The sequence below is a fragment of the Prosopis cineraria genome, unplaced genomic scaffold, assembly GCF_029017545.1.
Source record: "Prosopis cineraria cultivar Desert tree isolate PC_DT_omini unplaced genomic scaffold, ASM2901754v1 PC2, whole genome shotgun sequence".
Taxonomy (NCBI): Eukaryota; Viridiplantae; Streptophyta; class Magnoliopsida; order Fabales; family Fabaceae; genus Prosopis; species Prosopis cineraria.
The window spans coordinates 34616370-34631773 of record NW_026555333.1 but is presented as its reverse complement, the minus strand read 5'-3'; the positions used below and the strand labels follow the sequence as shown (position 1 = coordinate 34631773).

Genomic DNA, 15404 nt, shown 5'->3' with positions numbered 1-15404 from the left:
TATGAAGCTTGACCAAACATATTTTTGACTATCACTCCCTCTCTCATCCCTCTTCTCCTTCTACGTTAATATCTGGACAAAATCACTTGGTACAGCGCTCCATTCCTCACCCGGTTCATCTGCGACGAAGGTCTTGATGAGCCCGTGCATCTTCATCTCAGCCTTCTCTTCCCATTCCTTCGACAAAAGTAACTAAACCGACATATTTATAAACCCGCGAAAGTAACTAGTTGCCTCTTTTTTTCCAGAAAAGAAACAGAGATGGCGCATGATTACGTATAAATAAGAAAAGTACGAACAACACAATATTTATGAGTAAATATATATAGACTTACAATATTTATATAATATAAAATTCATAATAAACAACATACTTTTATTCAAATAACATATTTTAAGTAAATGTGCACTAGATATATTATATATTTATAAATATTGTGTTAAAAATTTACGAATATCATATTATGCATGTATAGATATTCTGTTGGGATAAGGACAAATGTGTCTTTTCATCTCTAATAAAATTTTCAAAAAAAAAAAAAAACCCTCACCTGGCAGTGTGTTTTTATATTCTATTAGGTCTTAAATACAAAATTTTATATTCTAAGGCCCTAAGTGAGATTTTCTAAAAGCAAAAAAAAGGTGTATTTCCAGACTTAATATCAGCGATTCATTACATTACATGATAAAATAAAAGGAAAACACAATCATTATTTCTTATAGTTTTATTGTGTTTGCTTTTAGTTTTTTTTAGTTCTTTTTACTGTTTTCAATTCTTATAAATTTAGTAATATTAAGTGATATTTGTTTCTTAGGTGTTAGGTGTCTATAATTTCAATATTTTCAACCCTTATAAATAGTAAAAACATTAGAAAAAAGCTATATAAAATAAAAGCTATAAAACTGTAAGGTCAATTATTGTGCTTTCCTTGAAATAAAAAGGATTTTGTTTGCGTAGCACTATATTTACGCATTATTTGCCACGTTAGCTAATGCAGTCACTCATGAAAAAATAATAAGTACAGATTTTATAAAAACATTAACATTAAATTAAAAATTTTAATATTAAAATATGAAAGTAGAAGTATTAAATTTTAGAACTATAGCGTTGAAAAAATTTTAATTTGATATTAATGTTCTCATGCGGTCTACATTTGCCATTCTCCCCGGTCTCCTTCCGAGTAAAATCCGCTGTCACTGTCTCGCAGTGTCTCTTTCCCTCTCCTCCTCCACGCCAAGCACCATCGTTCAGATAAGAAAGTTGCGCTTGATTAGCCAATGAGGATTTGTAGGTCGTTGGAATCGATGATCTAAAGAAAGCTCCATGAATAAAATTTTCCGAGGTAAAACTTCACTTTCTCTCTGCCTCAAACAATCTTTTCTATTCGCCAAGAGGCTTTGATTGTCAGAGCTCTTTTTATTTTCCTTTTCGACTTGTTTTATGTTCGGTATTTAGTTTACTTCAATTCGTGTCAAACTATCTTTACTTTAATTCGATAAATCTAATCAGATCTTACTAAGATGCTATTTAGTTATTGAGTAAATAAATAGGAAGAATAGATGTAAAAAAATGTTCTGAAATTCTGGTTTCTTTTTCTCCTTGAGGGTTAGTTCTGTTTTGCTGACCTGATGTCTAGCAAAAGCTTGAATTTTAATGAATTAACTTGGTAAGAAGTTCAGGGCAGACTTAGATTTCGATCTCGGTCGCCTGAACATGAATGCTAAGATTCCCAAGTTTTCATCCTTTTTTTGCTTTTATTATTTTTTATCAGATCCGCAGCAATATATTTATATTGCCCGCTTTGATTGTTATTAACAGGTGTTCTGGATGTATCTGCTTGCTAGTCATAAGATTCAGATTTATGTAAATTGAAACTATTCTGAGGCCTTCTATGTTACTTACTTGCACTTGAATCAAGTTTCAGAATTTTTTTCCCGTTATCATGTACATGATCTTATAAAGTTGTTTGCCTGCTTAAACTTTTTGTCTTAAGAGTATTCTGCTTGACAAGTCTTTTCCTGTACTGATACTACTCTGCGAATTTTTTTCCATCCCTAATGCTGTTCATGGAATTTCATATTCTGTAATGTATTACTGCTACTGGAATTTGGCAATTAAAATTTACCATTTCAGTGAGGATAGCTACAACAGTAATTTTTTAAAAACAAATGAATCAAGTGAAAATAAAAGGGATATTTAGAATTGTACTAACTATAGAGGGATTAAACTCATGAGCCACACAATGAAATTGTGAGAGAAAGTAATTGAGCACAGGTTGAGATTGGAGACAAGTATTTCTGAGAATCAATTTAGTTTTATGCCAGGTAGATCAACTACAGAGGCGATTTATCTACTAAGGGGATTAATGGAAAAGTATCGTTGTAAAGATAAAGATCTACACATGGTTTTTATTAATTTGGAAAAAGCTTATGACCGGATACCAAGAGAAGTGCTTTGAAAAGCATTGGAAAAAAAGGGAGTACGGATTGCTTATATTAAAACCATACAAGATATGTATGAGGGGGTAAAAACTAGTATAAGAATGCTTAGTGGTCAAACAAAGGATTTTCTTATAAAGATTGGACTACATCAGGGATCATCTCTGAGTCCTTATTTGTTCAACTTGATTTTAAATGTTTTGACGAAACATATTCAAGAGAAAATCCTGAAATGTATGCTCTTCGCGGATGATATAATTCTTATAGCAAAGATAAGAGAAGAGGTTAATTGCAAACTTGAGTTATGGACGAGGATATTGGAGTCGAAAGGTTTTTGTTTGAGTATAAGTAAGACGGAATATTTATATTGTAAATTTGGTAAAGGACTATTCAACAATAATTTGGAAGTGAAATTGGGAAATCAAATTATACCTCAAGTGGAAAAGTTTAGATATTTGGGAGCCATTATTCAAAATGATGGCGAAATCAGTGGAGATATTTCACATAGAATTCAAGCTGGGTGGTTTAATTGGAGAAAAGCTAAAGGAGTTATTTAGTAGGAAAGTTTTATCGCACTGCTATCAGACCGGCAATGTTATATAGTAGTGAATGCTGGGCTCTAACGGGACAACAAGAGCATAAAGTTGGCGTAGCAGAGATGAGAATGTTACGATGGATGTGCGGACATACACGTAAAGATAAAATTCGAAATGAGCACATACGCGAAAAAGTGAGGGTGGCACCTATTGAGGAAAAAATGGTAGAAAATCGGTTGAGATAGTTTGGACATGTACAAAGAAAACCAAGGGAGGCACCAGTGAGAAGAGTGAAACATATAACTTTGAATCCGATTAAGAGAGGTAGAGGAAGGCCTAAGAGAATACTTTTGGAAGTTGTTGAACGCGATCTCTTAATTAATAATATTCCTAAAAGCTTGATAAATGATAGAGCACAATGACGTCTTGCAATTCATGTAGCCGACCCCACCTAGTGGGATAAAGGCTTGTTGTTGTTGTTGTTGTTGTGTTCTTTGCAAAAAAACTTAATGAAACTTAACGAGATGAGAACAGATCATAATAATGAAGGACTGGCGGATATGTCAGAACTCTAATAGCATATTTGATGCTTTCCTTGTTTTGATTTTTTCGTCTTTGGTTGAACTCTTTTTAACTGAATTTTCTTGTGATTGCACATAGGTCATACTGACCACAAAATGCCAAAATATGTGGAAATTTTCTGGGGAAAATAACATCCACTGTACCTTATTTCTTTATGCATTTTTCTTAAGTCCTTAAAATTGCTTTATCTTCGCCAGCCAAGGATCTTTTGGTTCTGCGGTTTCAAATTGCTTAACTTCCTTTTCTTCTTTTTATGTCTCCAGTTTAACTTTGAAAAAGTTCTCCAAGTGTCTTGCATCATTCACCAGGGAAGGCTGGTGGATTAATGTATTTTCTGCTTGCTATATGGTATGGTGCTACCTCAAAGGCTCAAACCCTAGTAATTTAATAATTTTTGTTGGTTTATTAATGTAGGCTGCATTGTTTCAATTCACTTGTTATTTGTGCCATTTTTGCTGACAAAATTGTCATTTCGAACCTTTAAAACCCTAAACTAATTCATAGCACAAAACTTCCCCTAACACTTCACCCAGCATTGCGCATGCACTTTTCACATGCATTTGGAGAACCCAGAGACCACCGTATCTCCCATCTAATTCTTTGTGCAGTGCCTGTAAATTTTTTTCCATCTATCTGAAATCTCTCCTTTGATAGCATACATACAATGCTTTATGCAAGGAGAGACAGATATTTTGCATACAAATCATGGTGTATGAGGATCAATCACATTAAAAATGTAGATATGCTGTCAGAAATTGATTACAATGGAAATTGGCAAGATACAAAGGATCATGAAGAAGGGAATATCATACAAATAACAGTATAACAGAGAAAAGTATGTGCTTTTCTTTTTTGTTTGAAAATAAGAAATTTCTTTGTTTAGTTGGTCATTGATGGGTATCTAAGTGGGATGGGAATCCTGTCTCAAAAGCTAGTTGTTAATGTGGGAGAATCAACTGATTTAAATACCTCATATTTTTGCATCAGCCATAAATCGTATTTCTGCAGAATCGTGTGTTTTCCCTTGCCCCCAGGTTGTTTTTTTCATATCAATTTGTTGAAACATGTGGTCTGCATGCTCGGACATGGGGAATTTATGGTATTTCATAATCTATATATGTTGCAGTGCAATTATAAATATCAATCTTGTGTGATAGTGTTCAGCAAAATATTTTTTTATCAACGAAAGATCTCATGCTATTTGCCGCAACAGTAATGCAGAGGATGGATGGTAAGACTATCAAATCAAAGCCTCAACTCATTTTAAGGTTTATGTAACTTAATAAAATCTCACTTGATGAAAGCACAACTGTAATTTCTGATATTTGATGGTGTCCTTAAGATTTCTTCCTCTAACTAGTGACTTAATTTCAATTTTGGTCATATTTGCTATGAACTCTTGGCATCTCTCTGCCCTTATCTGGATTTTCTAATCATCCTCAATAATTTGATGTTATTAAATGTAGATATGTTTTCAACAGAATCCAACCTCCATGTGCTGCCTGATATTAGAATTTGATACCCTGCTTTGTTTTCTAGAAATCATTTTATGAAAATCTACAGAAAGTGAAAGCATACAGGCTCTCACAAAAGGTGAACCGTGGTTAGAAATTTGAAAGCAGTGGATTGTTAGTTTGCTACATTGTATTTTCCTTCAATTTCCAGATAGAGAATAAAAAAAATTGCAATCTTTGAGCCTGTTTGGTTTTTGTTTTCAAAACCATTTTTTTGTTTTAAAAAAAAAGTTAAAAAACTTGTTTGAAGGAATGTTTTTGAATCTAATTATTTCTAAAACTGATCTCATTTTTTGTTTTTTTTTAAAGAAACATTTTAAAGTTATTTTTATTTTATTTTTCTTGTTTTCAAAATACATTATATTTGATTATTAAAAACTATAGTTACCTTAATTGATAATTATCATAAGTTGTTGCAATTAACCGTTGATGATCATCACTATTGATCAATTTTTTAATTCTAAATTTGTTTTTAAATTAAGACAACCAAACAGATTTTTCTTTTGTTTTGTTTTAAAAACAATTTTGAAAACTGTATTGCAAAACAGTTTTTAAAAATAAAAAAAATGAGAATAGAAACAAGACAAGCTCTTATTCTGCATCAATCATACATGTATTTAAAAATAAGGCAAATTTAGCAAGTTGTGCAAGAAGCAAACACTTGCCCCAGTAATCAATTGCCTAAGTGCAGGGAAAAGTGAAAAAAAAAAAAAAAGCCTATCTGGACTCTCAAATCTCAATATTAATGCTGCAAAGTAAACAGTTATATGAGTTCAATAAAGTATTAGTTCATGTGAAAATTAATAAGAAATTAATAACTAGCGAACATGATTGAGTCATCTATGAATAGAGCTGGAAACATGATTGAGTCATCTATGAATAGAGCTGGAAACATGGCTCCAATCCATTGGATTAGTTCATATAAACCCACATTTTGGTGTGGGTTCGGCAGAGTAAAAAACGTGCCCATTAAAAACTGATTTTTTAGCTATGGGTTGCCCGTTCAACTCACGAGCTGATCCTTTCTATTTTTTAATTTTATTTAATTCAAATATGAATTTACATAATGTAATGGTGTATTGTGAGTTTTGGAGTTTGAGCTTTTGTTATGTCATGTTAATATTAACACTATTTTAAAATCAGCTTTTTAAATTAGTTTCAGGTTTTAAAAGTGGTTGAAATTAATGAAAGAAAAAAATTAAAAAACTTACACGGGTTGGTGGGTTGGCCATTGACTCACCAATTAACATAACCTAGCCCGTTCTTATAGCCAACTTATATGGGCCAAGTTGAGATGTATTCCTTGTGCTATTTGTAGAGTAAGGCCGAAGAACAATGAAGAGACATCTCATCTTACCTTAAATAAACTTTAAAGGTTCTATTTGGTTAGCGAAAAGTATTTTGATAGAAATAAAAATAAAATTGAAAAATAAATTAGCTCTAAAAGTATGTTTAATATGATAGAAAAAATGGATAGAAAATTTTTAATCTATAACGACTAAATTTATTTTACAATACAAAAAGACAATGTTACCCCTACCCACTTTCCTTCCCTATGCCCCTATCCCATTGTTTATTGGGGACACAAACCCACAACAAGGATTAGCACAACCATAATCAACAAGAATCAGAACAACCAAAGTCAGTGAGAATCATAGTCGAGTAAAATCATGGAATAATGCCTAAAATCAACCACAACGTAAAAAGATGTAATAGGAATCAATAGATGTAAGGAAGTGAACACAACACTTTAAAGTTGAAAAGGTAAAATCTTTATGACATATCAATAGATGTCAGGACATACTGGTATACGTATGAAGGTTTAAAGGTGTAAGGAAGATGTAAGGCAGTGAACACAACACTTTAAAGTTGAAAAGAATATGGTTTAAAGGTGATTCAAGATGCTCTGTTTTTGAAACAAAAAATAGAGGTGAAATCGTTAGACATATCGGTAGATGTTAGGACATGCTGGTATGCGTATGAAGGTTTTAGATAAGATAGAGAAGATCACATACCGGTAGATGAATGATATACCTGTAGGATTAATCATAAAATACGTTGATTGAGGCTAATATCTATCGGGGGAACAAAAAACGTTTGGGTAGGTTTCATATATACTGGTAAAAGTGATCAGAAGATTGAAAATATGAGAGCAGGAGAGGACATTTGGATAAATCTTACATATACCAGTAGAAGTAGAACCTTCGGGTAGGTTTAGGACATACTGGAAGGAATGACAAAATCACATAAGCATGAGACAGTTGGGTAGGACAGAGATCTTTGGATAGAAACGGGTCATACCGGTAGATGTGACATATATTGATAGGTTTAAGATCAGCATAAAGATTTTTAAATAGTACTAATTAGATTAGAATCAATTCTTGGATAGAAATAATTTAAATAATTATTTCTAAATGGAATAGAAATTAAGGTTGAGAATGATCAAAGACATTGGACACATAAGCCTTCTTTCCTTAACCTTGACAAATTTGCTCTACAAAACAACTTCTCAAAATTTTTTTAATAATCAAAATCAAGGTTCAACAATCAAGACTTAAGGGATTGACCTAGACCTAGCCTTATCTTATGAAGGAGTCCCAAACTCAAGTCCCTCTTTTGAAGTTGTGATCCGGTTTAGGGGATCTTCAATTCCCTATCTCTGTTTCACCTTACTTCATTGGTAAGCTGAGTTCATCTTCTCTCTTTTCTTGTTGAGTCCATGAGTATATATATTGGGTGGCTAAAATTTGTACTTTCTTGTCTTTTATTTAAGATGTCGATTGGTATGATGGTGAAAGAATGAGGATAAATTTGAAGCAAACTTAAATTGAGGATTGGGAAGTTCATTTATGTAAATAATCATGTTGTAAGCATTTCGTTGTTGTAAAAGGAAAATGGGTTCAAGTGATGCTTTCTTTTTTGCCAAATTTGAATTGATTATGGTACGAGGAATGAAAATTTTGGAAGTTTGATAAATTAAAATATTGGTATTAGAAATGGTTGGAATGATATTTGAAGAGAAAGAATTTGAAATTTTAGATTAAGGATTGATGCTTGTAAGATTTTCAATAAATGTCTGTTAGGATGAGTTTTTTCTAATTATGTATCTTTTTTTAAAATTTCAGTAACTCTTATGAGAACGTATCTAGTTTATGTGTTATTTATTCTTCAGTTTAACTTGAGCTTAATTATGATGCTATTGCCAGATTAATTGAATTTCGAGAAGTTGCTTGGTTGATGATTATAAATGATAGTGTTGTTTCAAGACTTGATTTTGGGTATGTACCTAAGTTGCTCAATAAAATTGGTGATAGGAGAACTTTGAAATTTTAGAGTGATTAAGTTTAGCTGCTTGTGCTTGAGAAGAGTTGGAAAAAAATTATCAAACACGAATAAATACCTTCAAGTCTTCTTTTTATATCAGTTAGGGTGTTTAGAGAAAGGAAGATTTGGTTGAATCTCTAAAGATTGAAATCTAGTGTTTGGGAATATTACAGGTAAGTGATAGTGTTTCATCTAATCTATTAGTAAAATTTCTTTATTTAAAATTATATTTTATTTATGTTTTTAGTTAATCATCCCTATTGATAAATATTTCCATTGTTGATATTTTAGGCTAAATAAATCATTCAATTTTGAGAAAATATATTATTTTGATCAAAAAGTTGTTCCTATATGTTTAAATGATCTTTATTTGATAAAGTCATGCATGGAATTTGTTTAAGAAGTTATGAAGTGTTAGTTATGAATTACCATGCATGTTTGAAATTTTATTTTTAAGAGGACTATACATAAAATACTGGTTGTAAATGGAGTTCTGTTAGTTCGTAGTAATTGTTGTTAATAACTAGCTAGTTTAGTTTTCATGAGATTTCTTCTCACATTTGTTATTCGTGGGTATAATACCTGCATTTTTTTGTGGTTTCGAGTTGTGTTTTGTTAACATTACACTCATAGACTATATGTCCTTATTTGTTTTTGTGCTTTAGGTTGCATTTGGTTAGTATTGCCCTCATGCATTATGCATCCACCTTTGTTTTTATGGTATAAGTTGCATTCGATTATTTATCCTTGTAACTTTGTGTCTATGTTTATTACTTGTTCTATTAAGTCCTTAAAATTTTAAATTTTAATTGACTTGTCTACTTAAGTTCATTAGGTTAATTAGCAATGTTGTCATCCTTTCTATTTATATATGTATATATATAATCCATTTGATTCCTTAAAAACATTTGATGGAGCATTCTTGTTTAGTCTTATTTAATGGTTTATGATTTTTAATTCCAAGATTAATTAGAATATTCTATTTCCAATTGTTTACATAATTGTATGAATTTATTCATTTTATTCTTTTAGATTTTATTTTTTTTGAACATTATTCACTTGAAAATATTCCTTAGTCTAGATATTTTAGTTAACACCTTAGCTCATACTAACCTTTGAGGGACTTGTAGTTGATTTCATCTAGAGATTTGTTTCGAGCAAATCTTCTTTTGATGTAATTTTGTGTTATATTTTGAGAATATGCTTTAGGTGTTCCAGGTTAACTATATATAAGATCTTAACTGGTTATGTATTAGTACTATTTGTCTATTGTTGAAGAGTAGAGCTCCCTATTGCTAAACCATATGAATTTTTTTTATTGTAAAGATTTTGGAAGGTTTGATTTACAAGAGTAGTTTAGCAAAAATTTCTACAAAAAGTTTAAAATTTTTGTTCATATGAAAAGAGTTGCAAGAATTTCTAATCCTACTTCTAATATATTTAAGATATTAAATTATAGTCTTTCTTGATCAAGGCTTAAGAAATATGTATTTATGCATATATCCCATGATGATCATGTCTAATTTTTGGAATCATCAGGTTATTACTCATTTGGTAAGGTTAGAATTCTAACTAAACTTTAAAAAATCATAACTAAATATAAAAAAACTTGTAAGGGGATGCTTTAAAATCCTCTTGGAAGATATTGAAGTCTTTTATATGATAAAAATATAGTTATGGCTTTTACTCGTGCCTTAACTTAAAAAATTTAATTCAATATTTACACATCCAATTGACATGTTTTAGGACTTGTTAAAAAGCTTTATGTGTCTAGCTTCTCTTAAAAATTCACATGAGCAAAGAACATGGTTTACGTTATATTACACAATGAAAAGGTAATCTTTCTCTAAAAGATCCTAAACTATAGATAACACCAATTATGTATATTAAAATCATGATTTCAAGTGTCGTTTAGGATTCCAAATTGGTCATCATACATCAAAACATATATTACACATACCAAGTTCACATCATAAATTTACATGTCTCATGGGATTATTATACATTTTTCATCTTCTATAAAGTAGTGCCATAGAAAATTAATTCTTTCTTCCACTTACCTTTGCTTCTTGCTTTAGTTATTTCTTTGGACACTTCTAACCTCACATGGTTAGTCAATGGGAATGAGATTCAAGAGAATCTTAGCAGTAAACAATACCATTTAAGCATACAAGTCAAAAGCTTTATACATGACATGCTTGCTCTACTTAACTTCACGACTTACACATATAATGACATGTTTACATGCTCAATGTTTGATACATCATACACAAACCATGGAACACTTACAAACCGAGTTTCAAACACTCATTCATGATTCATATAATCAAGCAAGAAAATAATACATATCAACATACAAGCATAAATACCAAGCATGCAATTTTGGCTTTACTATTTCTTCTTTGTTTTCTTTGCTTCCATAACTTGAGCCACCTTGGTCATACTTTTAATTTCCTTTTCCATGACATTCATTGGCTCTAAATATTTTTATAGAATATTTATTACAATTGCTAGAGTCATTAATCACATTGTCAACACTGAACTTATTCTCCAATTCATCCCTACTTTCTTTATCTTAATTTTCACTTTACTTTTCCTTGGCATAAAATTCTTGTGTCATCATTTTTCCACTCAGTTTTCAGGAGAAATTTATTTTTAAACTTCAAATATCACAAATTCCCATCTTCTTCCCCTTGAACCAGCCTAGGGCGACATTATGGGCAATTGACACCCTGGATTGTGCTTGCTATCAAGTTATTTCATGCTTCATATTTATACAAATGAAGGCTAGGTTTTAAATCATATTTTATGAACTTAAACTTGATTAAATTCATTGTTTTATGCTGAGGAAAATTGAATTGTACCTCCCCTTAATTCCAAGCTTTTTCAATTTTCACAAAACTTGCTAAACTCTTATTCTATCATGCCTAAACATCTTTTAACACCATTTCCATGGTCTTAGCATCAACAAAATCCTATGATTTCCTCTTTGCAAAAACAAGGGAGCAACACTACATCAAGAAAACTTAATTAAATACCAAGATACTTAGCTCAAAACAAAGCTTGTATTTACCTCTTCTCCATCTACTAACTTGTTCTTGCTTTCCCACATCTTCCTCCACCTATCACTTTAAACTTATCCTCTTAAAAATCTAAAACCATAAGAATATTGTTTTTGATTAGAGGAAGAACTTTTGTGGAGAAAGTATAGGCAAAAGAAGTGATTTGAGTGGAGTTTTGCCTTAATTCCTCCCCCTCTCTTTCCAATATTGCTAGCCGATGAAGTGTTCAATAGTGGAAGTTTAAACCGAGTTTATTAATATTTGGAATCCAAAATATCTAATTTCTAACTTTAATCTTAACAATTAATTTTGATCAATTTTGGACCAAGTAAATTGCCTAACCTTTTCTTCCATTCTGGTCGAAAATGATGTCGCTATTCCCTCCGAAGTTGGGCCAAAAGGCTTATTATTTAGTTTAGGTAAAAATTTTGATATTTTATTCCTTGTCCTAATGGAATTGAATTAAATTAAATAATTTGTTATTTCGGAAATCCTTAACCAATAAAATTGATATAATTCACCCAAATATTTTCTCCTTTCTTAATAAATTTTCTTTAGTTTCTTGCTAAATTTAGGGTAATTTTTTATAATTACACTTAAAGACCCAAAACTTTTAAAAATTACTTTTTGACCTTTCACCTTCATCCTTTGTGACTTTGGGTACTTTTTCATAATCCATTATATTTATTTTCACATAATTACCCTTAAATAATAATTACCTTTTTGTCCCTGATGAGTTATTACTCTCACTCGCTTTTCTTCTTTTTCCTTTCTTAGCCTAATTAATAGTTGAGTTATCTTAGAAAAGTTCAAGAATGCTCTCTTTGTAATAGTTAGCCAAACTTAAGATGTTCATGTATTCTAAACTCATCCATGTCCATCATTTTCTTCATGGCTCAATAACTCTTAGATCTATTTTGACAATGAGATCTAACTGCAATGTCATTGTGCCCTTTTTTGATCAAGTATGATCCATAGGATCTAAATGCGATCCTTCTCTAGGAGACTAATTAGGATGTAATTATAAAATTGTCAAATAAATTTGCCATTGTTTAATTTGGCAATTACAATGACTATTTTTCAAAATTGATCTTAGATACCTCTATTATTCTTCTAAGCCTTTTTTATTTCTTTTATCCCATGAAGGACTCTTTTGTACTTTAACTTGCCCATTCCTCAATTATAGACATTTCCTTGAAGTCTTTGAAAATATTATGCCTCAAAAAAGCTTTAAATTACAATTTGGATCATGAGAACGATTCTATCTTTTTAGGGCACATTTGGGATTTCTAATTACTTGGTTTTAATAGCTTATTAAATTCAAGCATATTCTTGATCTTCTAATTAAGTCTAAAATTTAGGATGTTACACCCATTTTTCTTATGGGCTAAAACAAGATAGGTTATAGGTCCCCCCCTAGCAAGCTCGTCTTGACCCACGCTTAGCCCTAAAATCTACTAACTAATGTATAATTTTTGCTCAAATAAATATAATAAAATATAATAAGCATTTTATACCCAAGACAATAATGTTTAGGCCAAAATGAGTCTTTCCATTTGTAATAGTGTCCAAAGCCTTTTAATTTGAAGTCTCCAAGCCCAAAATAAGTTCAGTAGCCTTATTTTTTTCCAAAATCAAATTAATAAAGTTTTCAGCATCTTTGTTTAGAATTGTTGATCCAATTCCAGTTTTCTTTGTCAAAGTCTCTTGCACAAGCCGTAAAATCCCAACAATTTTGTTAAGAGCATTAAATAAAGTAAGAAGTGATTAGGAATATTGTAGTGTGATATTGGAGTTTAAGATTGAGTTTAAGGTAGAAATGGGGACTATGTTCAAGCCCGTCTGCTGATGTCACAAAGAAGGGGATCACTATGAATGAGATTGAGCACCCTTAGAAGTGGATGTGCTCTCTGATCAAAATCATCAAGGGCTTTGATTTATATTAGATACAACCATCCATAGTTTTAAACAGTAAGGATAGACCCTATTAAGTGGAGACAATCGCGAACTATCCTGAATTATAACATGCACGACTGTTCAAGGATTTAATATCAAAAAAGCATTTTACATAGCTGGAAAATGCAGAAACAAAGGGAGAGGGATGAGATTGAGAGAGAGGTGATGGAGAACACCCTAGGGTTCTACTTGAGCACAAGATTTCCATCAATTTAGGGCATTTTTGAGCTTGTAATTATTAGAGGTAAGTTTCTCATCCCTCCTCTTCCATTCTAACTAGGTTTTAAGGTTAGGGTTTCTATTTTTCCTCTTGAATTTGCCCCCTTGATTGATTTCTGAGCTTTGTGAAGTTGTTTGCCGAATTAATGGGGTAGCATGGAGTTATTAGAAGTTAGTTTTGCTCTTAGAACATTGATTTCTAATTGCTTGATCATTGAGCTCTAATTTCTTGAGTTTAGGTAAACCCTAGGCTTTTTAATGGAGAAATTGGATTATAGGTTGTTATAATTGTAGTTATTTAAGTTGTTGGGAGTTAAATGGAGTTAATGAGAGCTAATAAAATCATTGGAATTAAAGTTGCAATTGTGGTTGGGATTGTTGGTGATTAAAGTGTGAGATTATGAAGTTGGAAGTGTTGAAATTGAACAATGTTAGTGATAGTGGTTAATGTGAAGCACTAAGAGCTAGCGTTTAGCACAGAAACAAGTGATATTTGAGGGTAACCTTTGAGTTCTCAAAGGTTAAGGTAATCAGGAAAAATTTATTTCGTGTTATTGCTTGTTGAGTAATTGTAGGTGTTTATGAATTTGAAATGTATGTTTTATATACCTATAAATAAATGAAATTATATGATGTTATTGTTTTGGAAATATGCAAGTAAGGCTTTGTTTATAAATGTGATTGTTCAAGTATTCAAATGTTTATTTAGACTCATGAGCTTGATAATGTTGTCATATGCAGTGTGAATTGACATGAGAAATGGTTGCATGATCATAATGATGGCAGGGGTTCACTGTAGTGGGAGATTAATGATTGATATCCACGTGATTACACCAACATTGTAAGGCCTCGGTATTTGGTCATTGATTATACCCTTAAATCTAGCTAGTGAAGGTGGTAATAGGGCTCAGACCCTTAAACCACAACTAGCAAAGTTGGTAATAGGGTGTTTTTGTGACACACCATTGTTTGACATTGGGGAATCCATGGTCCAAAATTGAGTACGGGACCTTGACCCGGTTACTTTCCATAATTAGTGAGCTTGGACTAACCTAATCTTGTACTTTTGTAGCCCATGGATTTTGTTGGCGGTGATGAAACTTTGGTGGCTTATGATGATCATGCATTGCATTGATTTGTATTAAATGGTACTAAATTGTGTTATAATTGCCCACATTGCATGTCCATCGTTATTTGACTTGAGTGAACATGTTATAGATTACTTTAATTATTGAGTAGTTATATTCACCCCTTATTTAACATTTTACAGGCACTAGTTTAGGATTGAACAAGGGAAAAGCTCCTAAGGCATAGGATATTTGGTCCTTTCTGTAATGCCTCAGTTTACTTTTTGAGTTATGTGTAATTAACGTGATATTCTCAACTAGGAATTTTTTTTTGGTAACTTGCACCACTGCGTGCTGTTGTTGTGGACTGGTTATATTTAGTGTGCTAATTTATGTTATTAGGCTGTAAAGCTTTGAATAGAGCCTAAATATTAGTGTAAGTATGCTGTTGATTATTTTAATGACTATAGATTATAATGATGTGGATTTTATGTTGATTATCTCCCCCACCACATTTTGATGATATTAGGGTTAAGGATGAAATTGTAAAATGTGTTTTATGTGTACGTTTGGTTCATTAAGTAGGTTGTCAAGTCTTTTGGGCTTGATCTAAGTGGTATTATAAGCGATCGGCATTTTTGGTTGGATTTTAAACATCATGGATGTTTTAAAATGTGAAAAGACAATTGTTGTATTTCCAAATGT

General features: G+C 31.5%; 1 long non-coding RNA gene across 1 annotated transcript; it reads left to right on the top strand.

The window, feature by feature from the left end:
- Nucleotides 1-1162: 1162 nt before the first annotated feature.
- Nucleotides 1163-15199, top strand: LOC129304045 (uncharacterized). Its single transcript, XR_008591587.1, has 5 exons — nucleotides 1163-1343; nucleotides 3821-3905; nucleotides 14374-14473; nucleotides 14705-14780; nucleotides 14903-15199. It is a non-coding gene; the product is annotated as an uncharacterized LOC129304045 (long non-coding RNA).
- Nucleotides 15200-15404: the final 205 nt, after the last annotated feature.